This window comes from Acinonyx jubatus, chromosome E2 (assembly GCF_027475565.1).
Source record: "Acinonyx jubatus isolate Ajub_Pintada_27869175 chromosome E2, VMU_Ajub_asm_v1.0, whole genome shotgun sequence".
Lineage (NCBI taxonomy): Eukaryota > Metazoa > Chordata > Mammalia > Carnivora > Felidae > Acinonyx > Acinonyx jubatus.
Genome location: NC_069396.1, coordinates 35,220,559 through 35,236,301, shown reverse-complemented (window position 1 = coordinate 35,236,301; position 15,743 = coordinate 35,220,559). Strand labels below are relative to the sequence as shown.

The 15,743-nt window shown below is 43.4% G+C and overlaps 1 long non-coding RNA gene across 1 annotated transcript; it reads right to left on the bottom strand.

Annotated features, from left to right (window-relative positions):
- Positions 1-238: 238 nt before the first annotated feature.
- On the bottom strand, positions 239-15,038 carry LOC128313257 (uncharacterized). Its single transcript, XR_008293700.1, has 2 exons — positions 14,821-15,038; positions 239-647 (listed from the first exon to the last, which is right to left on the bottom strand). It is a non-coding gene; the product is annotated as an uncharacterized LOC128313257 (long non-coding RNA).
- Positions 15,039-15,743: the final 705 nt, after the last annotated feature.

Sequence of the window (15,743 nt, the reverse complement as noted above, 5' to 3'; positions counted from 1 at the left end):
TCAATAAATATTTTTTGATGAATTGATGCTAAAAGAATTACTTTGACACCTGGGATGAATTGAAGAAGAATAACAACGAGGTCAGAGAGCCATATCATCTGAGAACCACCTGAATACATCAGGAGACTGGAGAAGGAAGGGCAATGGGGTGCAGAGCCACTCTCTTCACATACATTTCTTTCCTCCCCCACGAACACTTAGCACAGAGTCGGCAGACCATAAATATTTGTTGGGTGAGTCAATTAAGTGTTTTGTGTGGAGAAGAGGGGGCTGACATACTACATGCTGCTTCAGATAGCTCATGCTTCAGAAAGCTCATGATGGCTAATGAGTAGAAAAATTTTGAAGAGCTGGCTCTCTTCCAGGGAAGTGGGTGGCAACTGTCAGAGCTGAAGGAGAACAACGCTTCACAAACTCCAGTTGTTGGTGAATCACGTGGAAGTCTTGTTAAAATGCAGATTCTGGTTCTTTAGGTCTGAGGTGCAGCTGAGATTCTCCATTGTCAGTGAGCTTCCAGGTGATGCTGATGCTTGCTGTTCCTGGACCACCCTTTAGACAGAGAGGATATAGATGAAACTTCTCAGACAGGTTAGTGTCAATAATGACTGTAGGTCACTTCCATCTCTAAGAGTCCCTGAGTGCTGAGCCTTCAACAAAAAAAGACAAAGTTGAGAAATCTGGTAGAGTGTGATTTTCAGACATACAAATTAATCTTTCTATTTATGTAAATCCAGAGATCTCTGTGCTGGGAACTGTGATCAAAGGAAAGAGGAGGCATTTGTCTTTATATTTTCACACCAGAAGAAAAGCATTCCTGGTGGCTATGATTCTACTAAAATGCTCAGCACATGTGTGCTGCATTTCACAACAAATCTGCTCAGTTTGATGCATTTAAAAACCTGTCAAATGCTTTACAAGCAGAAAATACACAACTCACGCAGAATCCATAGACACTTAAAGCCCCTTGCTGTTACTCTCAGCAAAATGAGGTCTTTCGCCCTCCAACAGCCTCTCCATTAGGTGTGTTTTTGACTTACTAGTTTTCCATCCAGATCTCCACCTGGATGCTGTTCTCCTATTTGGCCCTGGAGAGTCTGGGGAAATTGCCCTCCCCCCTTGAGCTGACCACACTGGACATTCCTGAAACACCAACAGAAATCTCAACAGAATCCTTGGAATGGTTGATGCAGGGGAGCAAGTCCATAGGGAAGGGAGAAGAAGAGGGAATGACATTTGTGAGCACCTACTACATGCAAGACAATGGACCAGACTCATTCCACACATTTTCCCACATACTCATTGTACACTGTTATAAGGCAATAGAGGGTAAAGAAGTTTCCATATATTCATGGGTTTCAGGAGTAGGCACACATTTCCCTGACTGCTCCCCTGTCCCTCTACACATAGGTCCTGACTCTATGTCCAGAAATCTCCCACTGTGTCTGGAGGGCCAGGGCAGACACCAAAGCATGCCTGGATTGTGGCTGCCTGGCTGCATGAGGAAAATCTAGTACAGATGGCTGTAGGCTGTCATTGTTTCCCTCCAGTGCTGTCTGCTCCCGGTGGAGGGCTGCAGAGAGCAAATGCAGAAGTCCTGCCTGGATTCTGCCCTCATAAAAAATCCTTTCCTGGGGCCTAAAGTGCCAAACCATAAGAGTGCTCAAGCCCAGACCAAAATTCTGCAGCAGGAAGATCCCATTATTAATGCTGTCAATTTCAGGTCTATTTCCAATAAGGGAGGAATGGATTTTTATTTGTTTTGTTTTCTTTTGAGGCTAAATTGACAAGTAACAATGCATGTCCTTTGCAGACAATTGCTCACACTGGCAAAAAATGTCCAAGATAAGAATAACAACAACAACAATAACAATAATAATAATAAAACAATTCCACCATGACCTTTTAGCAATATGGAGGAAATCATTCTTCAGCAGGGATTCATTTTTCCAGCTTTCATGCTTTTTAGCCATAAGAAATAAATAAAGCATACACCCTACCCTTTAATTCACTGTTTGCCTCTTCTAGTTTCTGTTTCCTGGTAAATTAAATAAATACAATTTACAGGTTTTCCTTACTTTCCTTGCTCCTGTGAGCTGTCTTCAAAAGCCTCTCAACTCTTCCCCTACCCCACCTTACAAATTTCTAACTTGGCTCTTCCGACGGCTTAAATAAATGCTGTTGAACTAGAGTAAGGTATCCTGCACATAGTAGGTGCCCATTAAAGTCATGCAGGATTAAATTGAAGCATTGGCTGTTCCTTATCTTGGTGTTAGCCCTGTGGAGAACTACAGAATCTGTGGAGATAGGCTGATCACAGCCTGCCTCCCAATCTAGTTTGCTCTCTTCCATATTCATTACCCAACTTATAATGGAAAACCCAACTCCACTCCATGTCTTCAGAAGAGCTTTTCCTCTCTAGGTACTCTGTTGGATGAAGCACGGAGTCCAGCCTGGCCCTGGATCAGCCATAGCAGCCTGCACCTGTCAACACAAAGCCTACAGATCAAATGGAAGGGACCTTCTAATGGGGCCGTCCTGGCAGGGCCACTCGGTAAGAAAGGAGTCACATACTTGCAAAATGGGGGCAGAGGGCAAGCACACCACCCCAGCCACAAAAATATTCACGAACTGAAATAATCATTGCTTTGTCTTTTTTCTTTTTCCCTTTGTAAACAGTTCTCGGTTTGTTTCTACTCCCTGACAACAGCAGCCCCTAGTGGCAGCAAGCTGGAACACACAGGATTGCAAAAGGATCCCCAAACGGAATTCTAAATACGTCTCCAGACGTTAGTAGGAGCCTGAAATATTCTCACCCCACCCTTCCTGCTCACCCTCATTAATTTTATTTCTTAGGGCCTAGGTTGGTCCTAGGTTCACACTGACACTGTGTGAGGTCCCGGGGGAGGGGGCCGGGAGGCATCCAGATCAACAAGCTCCTGGAGTGGGGGGGGTGCAGAGCTGGACATTGGTGAGGACGGGGAGTGACTCTCAGCAAATCCCCATGTTCACTGGCCCAGTGTGTCTTGTGAAGCCGGGGCCCATCTCTGACTTGATTTGTGTCCAGAAGAATCAGCTGTCAAAGAATGAGGGGTAGGCAGGCCAGGCCTCACCCAGGGGCTCACAATCTGTGTTTTTATCCTCACAACCACACGAGAGGCCACCACCAGCCAGGGTAAGAAGGCATAATGGCACTCTTGAGAGAGGGCCCTGCCTTAGCAGCAGAATGTCTTTTCTCTTCCCAGGGAATGACTTAATGAAACCTGAAACTCCTAGCTTGGGTGACATCTTAAGAAACTTTTCTCAAGGAAAACCTAAATGCAAAAGCTTATTTGAAGCAGCATACCAAGGGCATCCTTGGATGTCTAACCCTGGGTAATGAATTAATGTGAAGACTACTTTCCCTGAAGGGAGACTAAATAGTCAAAGCCCTCTGAAATTCCCCTTCCTAGGATCAAAGGCCAGTGGGAAGCACCAGCCTCATCCCAGGCCCACTTTGGAAGGGGGAAATGGATTTGTGAATGCCTACTGAGTCCTGAAACCCTGCTGGATGCTTCTTTCACTAGCCTTATTTCACTTCAGACTCACACAGAGGAAACCAGCATATGAAGAATTCCTCGGGAGGGAATCCTGCCTTCAGTGGACTCTGCAAATGTTTGAATTGATTTAAATACAACTGAAACTGAGATAGATGATTTTTTAAAATTTATTATTGAAGTATAGTTGACATACAGTGTTGTATTGGTTTCAAGTGTGCAACATAGTGATTCAATAATTCTATACATTAGTCATTGCTCACCATGTTAAGTGTGGTCACCATCTGTCACCGTGCAACATTATTACAATATTATTGACTATATTCCCTCTGCTGTACTTTTCATCTCTGTGACTTATTTATTTTGTAACTGGAAGTTTGTACCTCTGAGATGGGTGATTTTGACATGGATTAATAGACTCCAATAAAGTTAGTAGAAGGGGTCTTTGAATTAAAGTCAAGAAAAAAAGAAGAAAGCCTAGCCTTTATACTTCCTGCTTTACATTTTAACACTGTATACAGGGCAATTCCCCCAGGGCTTATTACAAAGACTCAGAAGATGTTAAACCAACAGGGAAAAGCCTAGAGCTTTAGATCTTGGAGAAAAATGTCCCTTAGTCAGTAAAGGGACAGCAGATCCTTTTAACCATGTATTATATTGGACTTGTGTGGCATGCTTCCTAGCTGTTTGAAGGATGGATATCAGAGCAGACAGGATGGGTTCTCAGAAGTTCACTTCCAAGCCATGATCAGGAGAGAAAGACATTCCTGAGGGACCCAGGCATTTTAAGAATGCTGGCCTCCCCTCCTATCAACCTAAATGTGAAAGATTGTCCCCTTCCCACATGACCCTTCATTGCTCAGCATCTGTTCAAGTCCCCAAACCTGAACCGTTTCCACCTCTTCAACCCACCCTTCAACATGCTGCATCCACTGACCCAGCTTTGGGGAAACTCAGCATGTTGAGAGCCCTCTTACCATTCAGACCCATGAGCCTCCTCTCCCATTCCTGCAGTTGGCCTGATTCTCTGAGCTATTCTCCTCATGTAGCTCCAGAGACATGGCTCCTGCTAGAATGCCCTCTCTTCTGTTCTCCCTCCTGTCCCTCAGGCTGACCCTCATTAAGTGTTGATTCTCTCTATTGTTTGGTAGTAGATATACAATCTTTATTTGAACCCAGCATCCACTTCCCTTTTCATTCCACAAATACTCATTAAGTACCTACCGTCTATCAGGCATTCTGCCAGCACTGGGTATATAGCAGTACATTTAACAGACAATGTTCTGGTTCTTATGGACTTAGGTTCTAGTGCAGGGGTTGGTAAACTTTTCTGTAAAGGGCCAGGATATCCTTTAAATTTTAATATCATAATCAAGACAATTCCCCCCAGGGATTATTACAAAGACTCGGAAGAGGTTATACCCACAGAGAGAAGCTCAGAGCTCTAGATAGTGGAGGAAAATGTGAGTTAGTCTATAAGGACAGTAGGATAGTATATATTCTAGGCTTTGCAGGACAGATGGTCTCAGTAGTAATGACACAGCTCTGTTGCTATAGCTCAAAATCCACTGTAGATAATGCATAAACATGTGGATGTGGCTCTGTTCCAAATAAACTTTATTTATAAAAAAGGACTGTAAGAGGGAGGATTTGACTTGTGGACTCCTGTTCTAGTGGATTAACAGCACCTCCAGTTTTCCTTTGTTGCAGACACACCTTCTCTACTCTCAGTTCATGTTGTTTTGGTGGTCCTGAGCCCATTCCTCTGCTCGAAGGGGTCATGTAACCCAGACTCAGGTAAAGTCAGATAAAGTCAGGGGGATTGTCTCAGGAATGGGCACAAGAGCAATGAGCTAAAGAGAATCAGTCTTGGCTCCTTTGCTGGAACTGCTGAGAAAGACATGCCTTTTTTCTGTTGGTATTTCTAAGATAAAGAATAAAGCCTTGGGGCCATTTTTGCCCTAAGACAGCAAAAACAAATTTGAGAATGATTCCATCCAGGAGAGTAGAAAAAAGAATCCTCACGACATCCATGACATCTTCCAAGCACCTGCATTCGACATGCAACCATGTGTGAAACTTCTCCTGTAACTTCAGTAACTAGAGTCGATAAATTGCCTCCTTTCTCCATTCTTTTCCTTGAGCCACTTGAGTTAGGGTTCTATCACCTGTAATGAGTCCTGACTGATATAAAACCCAAACCCACTCTTTACCCCCCTTTCTGTATATACTTTCCTTGGGAAATCTCATCCACCTCCATGAATTTCTGCTGTCACCTCTAAGTAGATGACCCTCCCTTTAGCACAAGGCCCATATTACCTACTGCCTATTGGACTTTTCTGCTGAGATATCCTGCAAGTATAACATGTCTAAAGCTTAACTCAATAGAATGTCCACTTATCCTAACATCTTCCCCTATGTTTTGAAATGATACTAAAAATAATAACACCAACTGCATTGCTACTCTGTGCAAGGCCTTATGGTAGGCATTACATATACACTATTTTTAACCTTCCCAGCTAACATAAAGGCAGATATTGTAAACCCTCTATGTGGACGAGGAAAGTAAATCTCAGAGTCTAAGCTCATTTGTTCAGTGAGTGACTGAGCTGCAGCTGAACTTCAGGCCAGCTGTCCCAAAGTTTGAGCCTCTACTACACCAGGCTGGCTGCCTTCCTGTTTGGTTAATATCACCACCACACAATCAGTCACCCAAGCCAGGAACTCTAATATCCCATTGGTCACTAGGACCCAGTGACTCTTCTTCCAGAGATTCTTCTCTAGCTTTCTCTCTCTATATAGCCTTTGTCTTGGTCAAATTTCTCATTCCTGAGATAATGCAATAGCTTTGCAGGTCGTTCTGTTCCACTCCAGTCCATATTACATTTCATTACATTATTAATGCAAACCCCCAATGAACAGAAATTTAAAATCTCTGTGTCTTGAACTCCCTTACACAGAAGTCAATAATTCCTCCATTACCCAAGCACCTTAGCTTAAAGTCAAGGCCATTTTCTTTCCTTTCTCTTTTTAAAAACAACTTTATCGGGACTTCTGGGTGGCTCAGTCAGTTGAACATCTGACTCTTGGTTTTGGCTCAGGTCATGATCTCACAGTTCATGAGTTCAAGCCCTGTGTCAGGCTCTATGCTGACAATGCAGAGCCTGCTTGGAATTCTCTCTCTCTCTCTCTCTCTCTCCCTCTTTCTGCTCCTTCTGCATGCTCTCTCTCTCAAAAATAAACTTTTTAAAAAACAGCTTTATTGTGATATAATTGATATATAAAAATGCATATATATAATGTGTACAATTTGATGAGTTTGAACATATGCATACACACAAGAAACCATCACCACAATCAAGGTAATAGATGTACCCATCACTTCTAATTGTTTCCTTGTGTTCTTTTTGTGTGTGTGGTAAAAATGTTTAGCATGAGATCTATCTTCTTAACATTTTTAAGTGCACAAACTGTATTGTTAACTGTAGATACTATGTTCAATTCATACAAAATGTCAGTTATGCATGATGAAGAAGTTCTAGAAATCTGCTGTGCAGCTTAGTCAAGGCTGACTTCAATCCAGCTGGTGACCTACCTTTTTAATCTTCTCTCGTAGTAACCCACCATTTAATGTATTCTTGATCTAGCCACTGCTCCCAGAATATAACACATTTAATCTCCTTTTCTAGGACTATTGGGCCACTTCAGCTTGGAATAACCCAACTGCTATCTGACTGTCCTTAGGTCCCTTCTCAATTTCCAATTCTTCCACAAAGCTCTCACAAATTCTCAAAACCACTCTTCCCTCCACATCTTCCTAACTTGTTTGTCCCTTTGAGTTTTTGTCTTATTTCATTAGTTAACACATACATTGTTATTTAGCTGTATACATTTCCCTAACTGGGCAGTAAGTACCCAGAGGTCAGGTGTTTTGTTTTGTTTCTTTGTTTTGTTTTATCTTTTCATAGTTCCTAGCACGTTAGAGTCTCCAGGGGCACTTTTTAAAAAATCCAGGGGTGCCTGGGTGGCTCAGTTGGTTAAGCATCCAACTCAATTTTGGCTCAGGTCATGATCTCATGGTTCATGAGTTCAAGCTCCACATCAGGCTCTGCACTTTTAGTTTGGGATTCTCTCTTTCTCTCCCTCTCTCTCTCTCTCAAAATAAATAAGTAAATGTTAAAAAAAATACAAATGCTAGGTCCCACAACCAGAGATTTAGATTTTATTGGTCTATTGGGAGGCCCAGGCTCAGGTGATTCTAACGTGCAGACAGGCTGGGGAACAAGTGGTCCAGCACAACACAAGTAGTAGGAAAATGGTTGACAGATATTTGACTGAGTGGCTTGAGACTAGATGTGGACCCAAATTTCATAATTATCCCAAGTTTATTTGGCTGCAGTAATAACTGACTCAATAAGTAATGTTTGGGGTTGAGGATGATAATGTCATTGATGGGGACAATGATGATAGTGATGATGACACAAACCTGAAACATATTCCCTCTTGCATTCTACTTGCAGCACCAGGCAAACAGCTCCCCAACAAGAAACCAGGTCAGCCCTGGTTCAGTCTCTGAAAATTCTTTTCTCCCCTAATAGGTGCCTTGTTCCTTCACAGTCACTCCATTCAAGGGCTCTTTGCAAGACAACAGGCTTCCTGCATCAGTGGAGCAGACTCTCTGGGAATAACCCAGTTCCTCCTCATCCCCAAGGCCACAGTTTATAAAAAGCTTAGTTAATTTGTCTTTCTGAAGAACCTTTGGACACAACTAAGTTCGTTTCTTAATGAGGCCTGGCTCCCAGGGAATGGGTAGGTGCATAGCCTTTTAGTGTATGGCCTGAAACACTCTTGGAAGAAAAAGAAGTTTACATCAATGGTTGTCACCAGTTTAGAGAAATTTGCTAATGAGGCTGGTGTCATGGTTCCGCCCCCTCATAGAGTAATGAGCTTTGTCCATTCTGTGAGTGGAGCCTACCCCTAACTTCACTCAGCATCTTGAAAATGCCCTCAGATGTTCCTATAGATGGTAAGAGAGTGTGGAGGATGGCTTGTTACTGCTGTATTGGAAAGAGTGTGGGTATCTATGAAGTGGTTCCCATAGTTACAGCCTTAGCATCAGGACCTAGGGGCTGTTTCTACCATTTTATGGCAGAGTTGATTAAAGACTTGTCTTGGTTAGAAGTCAAATGAAAGCTAAGGTGCAAAAATCGGACATGTTTTTATTTCTTCTTCAGCCCAACTTCCATTTAAAGCCAAAAGAAACCAAGACAGGTCTGAGAAGATCAGAAACAGAGGGCCTTGGGCAGTGCTTATTTTGGGGACCATGTGGAGAATACATCAGGACATCAAAGTAGGGATCAGGAGTACTAGCTCCAGAGTCAGACTGCCTGTGTTCAAACCCCATGCTGACCTTTCATGTTAGCCTTCAATTTACATACTTGTAAAATAGGATAATAATAATAAGTAATAGTAACAATCCTAGAATGTTCTGGGTCAGGGCAGAGGGAACTAATTGTGGGAACTACAGCATTGAGAGGCCTCTATGACTATTATGTGATAGTAATGTTGACCCACATCCTTGTTCTCTGTAGCCTAGCTTCTGTTTAGCACACTCCTCAATTAGGAGAATCATCTTCTCATATCATTGGCCAATGGAGGGTAATAGGGAATTTTTGTCCCCCACCCACAGCACAGACCACTATAATAATGACGGTCTAGTCAGAAAAGCAAAAGTCAGTCCAGGTCTTCCAAACCAGAGGCAATTTGATTTGGGGAAACTGTGGCACAGATAATGCCAGAACCAAGATGCCAAGCAGAGGACAGTATGGTGAGCCAAAATTAGCAACAGTGGCAAGTCACCATCACCTAAGGGCTGGAAGGACAATGGGAAGAGATGGGTCTACAGAGTCCAGAAGCCAGGACTCCTGGCAGGAATTAAAACCTTGACAGGGGCTGCTGGGAAGTATCTGGGAGGGACTGCCTGGTGGAAGCTGAAACAGTGGAGGTGACACAGCCACTACCAGAGACACCAAAATAAGCAGAGGGAGATGGGAAGAAATACCTTGGCTTTTCTTTTTCTCTCACCCCCACACAGGGAGCAAGGGAGTCTGGGAAATGTAGTTTCCAATGACAGCAAATGGGATAGAGAATGCAGGAAGTGGATCTGGGAGCAAACAGATAGTTGACAAGCATAGCCTCCTTCCCTAGTTCCTAATGCACTTGTTTCCCCTGGGGCCAGCACAGAACTTTGTTTCATTGGGCAAATTAAAATACAAAAGGGCATCTCTTACCTGGGAGGTATCAGAAGGCACTGGGTAAACTGAATTAGAAGGGTCCTGGAAACACACTGTATACCCAGGACTGCTCTGTTAGAATACAAAATACTACAGAGAGCAGAAAGGCAATCGCTCCTGGGATTTGGGGAATTAGATTTCCTTGTTTTCTTTAATTTTTTTTTCTGACAAGTGCCTCAGCTCTTTTTTATTATTAATCTGGGATTTTTCTTTCATGTTCTCCATACATCTTTGGAAGATTAATTTAAACCAAATCTGTATATTCCCAAGGGGCTAATCCATTTTTCTGACTCTTTGAACAAAAGACAACTATTATTTCTTATCAATAGACAAGCACAACTTTCTGAATTAAGAATGCAAAAAGTTCCCCACCTCCTCAGCAATCTGGAAGCTTGAGACGTGGTTAAGAATCTCAGCACAGGCTGAGTTTCTTGTGGTACTTCTAACCTGGTGGTAAGGGAAGAGAGATAATGGCCTTTGCCACAGCAGGCCATGACTTTAGGACTTCAGGTCATTACCCTCCCTGACCCACCTCCTACCCTAGTTCTGTAAAAAGGGAAGATTTCCCCACAATGTGTAATGGGGAGCAGGTAAATGTGTAATGGGGAGCAGAATTGAGTCTTCCATCTTTTGTCTGAAGTTCAGAAGTTAGAGCCTTCCAGTAAAAACCAAATAATGGCTGAGGCTGCCTAAGGGACACTGAGAGACACCGCTAATGCTAGAGATTCCAAGTAAGCAAAGATATAGGGGGTAAATGTCCTGGTTTCTCTCTCTCTCTCTCTCTCTCTCTCTCTCTCTCTCTCCCTCTCTCTCTCCCTGCCCTTCAATCCTGGAGGAAGAATCAAAATGAAGACTTTAAAACAACACAAACTCAAGAGTCTGAATGTCTGGCCTTCTAACAAACGTCCCCACACTTAATATCCCCTCCTCCCCATCACACACACAGGGAATCCTTAAACTGTTAGACTATGTCCAGGACTGGGAAGTTCACTGTTCATCCATCCTTTGGGTGGCTGGTCCAACCGCTACACTTCTTCCTTTCACTGAGCCAAATCTGTCCACTGGCTTCCAGAAAAGAAGGGCTTCCAAAGATGTGTGGAGAACATGAAAGAAAAATCCAAGATTAATAATAAAAAAGAGCTGAGGCACTTGTCAGGAAAAAAAATAGACCTACCCCCACCTCTCCAGTATCTTCTTTCCCCCTGGTTGAAAAGTCTGCTATTCTCATAACAGAAGCACCACATTCAGCTCCAGTTTTATATGTCTACCTGCTAAGTGTTTGAGCTAGGTTTGTCAAAAATTTGTCACAGTGTATGAATTGACAATCTTCGGCAGACGCCATCAGCATCCACCCATATCCTTCCCTCTCCCTCCTTCAGTGCTTACCAGCCCTACTTCCATGGTCAGTGCACACATTTCTGTTCCTGAAGCCCTTGTTTAATCCTTGGAGCCCACTTTCCTCAGCCAAAGCAAGTAAGAAATGCCAAGGAATGAACACTCCTGAGGAAGAGCCCTCAAATAAAGAGGGATGGAGGTGGTGTGGAGCCACCCCAGCTCTCCCGCACCACCCTCAGGTGAGATGACAGATCCGAGTTCTGTCTGGCTGCAAAGGTCCCCAGTGGGATTAACTTCAGTTCACAGTGGTAGCTGGCTCTCTAACTCACCCTTACTGCTTTTCCTATTCTGTTCTGCATCTTCCAGGAATCGGGAATCTTTATCTTAGTAAATGCTCTTGGCGAGCTCAAACTAAGACACAGTCAATCTGCACTGTAAATCTCCATAGCCTGAGGTCTTTCCCAAATGTATTGAATTGAGGAACCTTTCTGCACAGTTCATCTTAGAGACCAGGGTTCCAGAGAATACTCTTTGGAAAGCCCTGTTCTAATTCCTGGGCAGCACACACAACTGTCACAGTGTTGTTGCAAGGAGAGAAGTTGATATGCAAGCATGAGGCAGGAAAGATGCTGGCTAAGAAATAGTATTTGGCTACCTAGAAATATCTGAGATTAGGACTCCTCAGGGACAGAGCCCTCTCAAAGGCCCATTCTGCTGGCAAGTGGCTGACGTGGTCATCAAACAGGTTCATCTGTTGTTACAGGACCTGCTTTGAATTCCTGTTCTCATACTTTAAGTGCATTTTGTGGATTAGGCTAATTCCTAGAAAATTCACTATTCATGAAAAAATTACATTTTCACTGTCTGTGAGGGAACTAACCCTCCTGCTCTGCTTCTATCTGCAAGGAAATGGTACCAATCTCCTCCAGCTGTGAGACGAAGAGGCAGAGACACCCCAGGATTGGGCAATTATGTCAGGAAATTCAGCATTTGAGATGAATGGAAAATGGCTGGGGAGTTTTTTTTTCAACAACTTGGCTTGAGCAGGATTGATTCCAGGACTGAGAAGCATTCAAGCAATGCGGTGCCTGCAGTGTTATAAAATAGGATCATTTTATAGTTGGAAAATCTAAGGTGTGCCCTACCATCAAAGCACAGGCATTTAATAATGTTGGTTGAGAATGTGGAAGCAATGAGGGGGGAAATCAAGCATGAAATGCTGGGCCAAACCTACATCTAGAATCTGGACCATCACAGAGGCACAGGGAGACTTCCTCTAAATTTTAGCATGAACTGGGAGATCTAATTTTTCCCTAGAAGGACTGGAATGTTCTCCCTGGGACACTTCACAGTGCTCTCCCAGGAAATCTCCACGATGTTCCACAGAAGACTTAGGAATGCTGTCTGAGCCTGCACATAGATCCTTGGGCCTCCACCAAGCATTGCTTCACATTTGGCATTTGGTGGTCTGTTACATATACGATGGGATATAACATTTAAAAGATGAATTTTCCCAGTCTTCCCTGACCCTCTACCTACTAATGAGCATTCTGGCTGAGCCCACTCTCTATCATCTGAGAAGGGCACCTCTCAACAGGCCAGGTCTTTAGACTCAGTAGTGCAGAATTTGTAGAAAGGGAGAAGAAGGGAAATACAAGAGGTCTTGGGGAGGCAGGACTGAGGCTGAAAATTTTCAGGGTGGTTTGGAAAATAATAACTTTGGAGTGCTATAGCACATGAGCAAAGTGGGTGAGAGAAAAAAACCAGAAATGTGTTAAAGGTCAACAATGCCCTCCTTTGCATCTGAAAAATTATAAATCAAAGATGGGAGTACTTGCTTTGAAATTACTCTTTTAATTTTAATTTTAATTTTAATTTTGGGGGGAGAGAGAAAGAGTGAGAAAGAGAGAGAGAGAGAGAGAGAGAGAGAGAGAGAGAGAGAGAGTCTGAACAGGAGGTGAAGGACAGAGAGAAAGAAAAAAAATCTTAAGCAGGCTCCAAGCTCAGAGCAGAGCCTGATGCGGGGCTCAATCCTATGACCCTGCGACCATGACCTGAGCTGAAATCAAGACTCAGATGCCCAACCAACTGAGACATGCAGGTGTCCCTGAAAATTACTCTTAATTGTGGTTTCTCTTGACCTCTAACTCACCCTGGGACTGGGTTTTGTGGGTCCTGGCTTAAAGCACTACATAGATGTACATCCAGACACTGAGTCTACAAATAAATCCATCCACCCACAAAAGTTATGGCTAAAGACCAATAAAAATGGACATTGGGATCTTCAGCCTAGTTCACAGCTAAGTGTCTTGGATCTTCTTTCTCCTCTCATCCTGTTCCTCTAGTCTTTTACTGTTTAATCTTTTCTTGACTTCTGACTTTCAATAATTCTTCCATTTTTGGCCCCGTCTTTCTTTCTTGAACTTGAGCACAGAAGCTGACTTCCCTGGTATTGATTATTGCTATCCATAGGAAACAGCTTTTTCCCCCTTCTGGCTCTCTCCTATCCTAAGCCTCCAGCATGAGCACCAGCCCAGCCTGGCTCTAGTCCCTGGACCACTATGATGTCTGATGTTAGCTGGGGGTGTTCTGCACCCCACCCTCACCCTGAGGAGTCAATTGACAGGGTAGAACATGTCTCTTTCCCCAGAAGACTGTAACTACTCCAGAACTCAGGTCCAGTGTGTCATGGTGTCTTCCCCACTCCTATCCCTGCACCTCATCCAGAGCAAGGGCTTATCAAATATCTGTTGATTCCCAGATGCAGGATTATCTTTAGACCTCAGCCTGCCAATAACATCTGTGACACTTGGAATTTACCATTGAGATGCTTACATGTGCTAACAGAAACTCCAGAAAGCCAGAGAGGCTCCTGTAGAAATTAGAAATCGTAGGAAACAGAGATGCTATTGTTTGGTCAACAGTCAATGCATACTAATGACTGAACAAAGTCAATAGCTCATGACACCTCCATGACCTCACCTCACTGAATTGCTGCCCCCACCTTTTGCTTTTAAAGGTTGGCCCTTTCCTGGCCCAGATTATTTTTCCCAGGTCAGTCCTTTCCTGGCCCAGATGATTTTTCCCAGCTGGACCATACTTTCTCTGGGTCCCTAGACTCCTGTCTTGTGCAGCCCCTCCCTTCCAATCTCCTTCTCCTCATTATACCTAGAGCTTGTAGCCAGAGAGAAGCCAGATTTCCTTAGGCCTGTGATGAAACCTTGAGTTGTTTCTAATTGGATTGTTCACTTTTCCGGTTTTTATTTACTTTTCAAAAAAAAAAAAAAAAAACCTTTTTTGAGTATGATGAGTAAGCTCTCTGTTGGGCTCTGGGAATACAGTGACAGAACCTGACATCAAGGTTCCAACACACTGGAGAAGAAGACAAGATGGTGGTGTATTACAAAATGCTGTTTTGTAATTCCAGGAGCTGGAATGTTAGTGAAACGGAGAGAAGGGCTATGCAACCTAGCCTAGGGTTGAGGTTCTGTGTGTGGTGGTGGGTGATGAGGGAGGGGGAGCAGAGGTGAGAAAGGCTGTCAAGAAGGAGAAATGCCTGAGAAGATTTTAAAGGTAAGTTGGTCCAAAAGAGAAGCAAAAGGAAAGTGTTCTAATCTTCTTAAATTCTCTGACTTGAGTGTTCTTTGAGCCTTCTTTACCTGATACATCCATTTGCTTCCTCCAAAGCTCAGCTCAGACACCACCTCTGTAGGATATTCCTGACACCCTGACCCCACCTCAGCTTCTGGGACTTCACTTGCTGGTTTCCTCATGGTACTTTTGAACACAATGCAGTAAAACTTCACCCACTACATCATAATTATGTGCCCATGAGTTTGTCTCCCCAGGCAAATGGAAAAACCCTGGGTCTTCCACATCTCAGTAGTCACAGGGCCTACCGCAATGCCTGGAACTTAGTAGGTACTCAATGAATGCTTGTCGAATTGAAATAATAGAATCCTATGACAGCTTACTAATGTCACAGTGCTTTGGCAAGTATCAATTTGGATAGCGATTGGTGCCCAGTAGGCAGTGTATTAGTCAGAGTATGCTAGGCCATAATACTCTAACAGAATCTCAAGCCAACAAAGGTTTATCTTTTACTTAACATTGCAGAAATTTATTTCTCACTCATACCACCTGATCTATTCAGGTCTATGGTAGGAAAGGAAGAGAAAGGGGAAATTCTTCACATACTTACCCGAGGATCCAAGATGGTGGAGGCTTCACCATCTGGAATACCATCTTAAATGTGGCAAAAACAGTGAAAGAGATATCTAGAGGGTTTCTGCACTTGCTCTTCCATGTATTAGTTTATGTTGACATGTGTCACTTCCATTTAACCTGTTAACCAAAATTGTAAGAGAATTGCAAAAATCTCTCCCAGATAGCAAGGGGGCCAGGAATGGGGGGGGGGGGAGGCATGATGGAATGTTGGTGAGCCCACTGACTCTGCTACAGGTAGAAACTAAAATCCCCACCATCGTTTTTTCTTCACCAGATGAAGAAAATAGGCATCTTTGAGGGAAAGTCACAAACCCACACTCCCCAGCCTGAGATTCCATCGTCTTGGCTACAATAA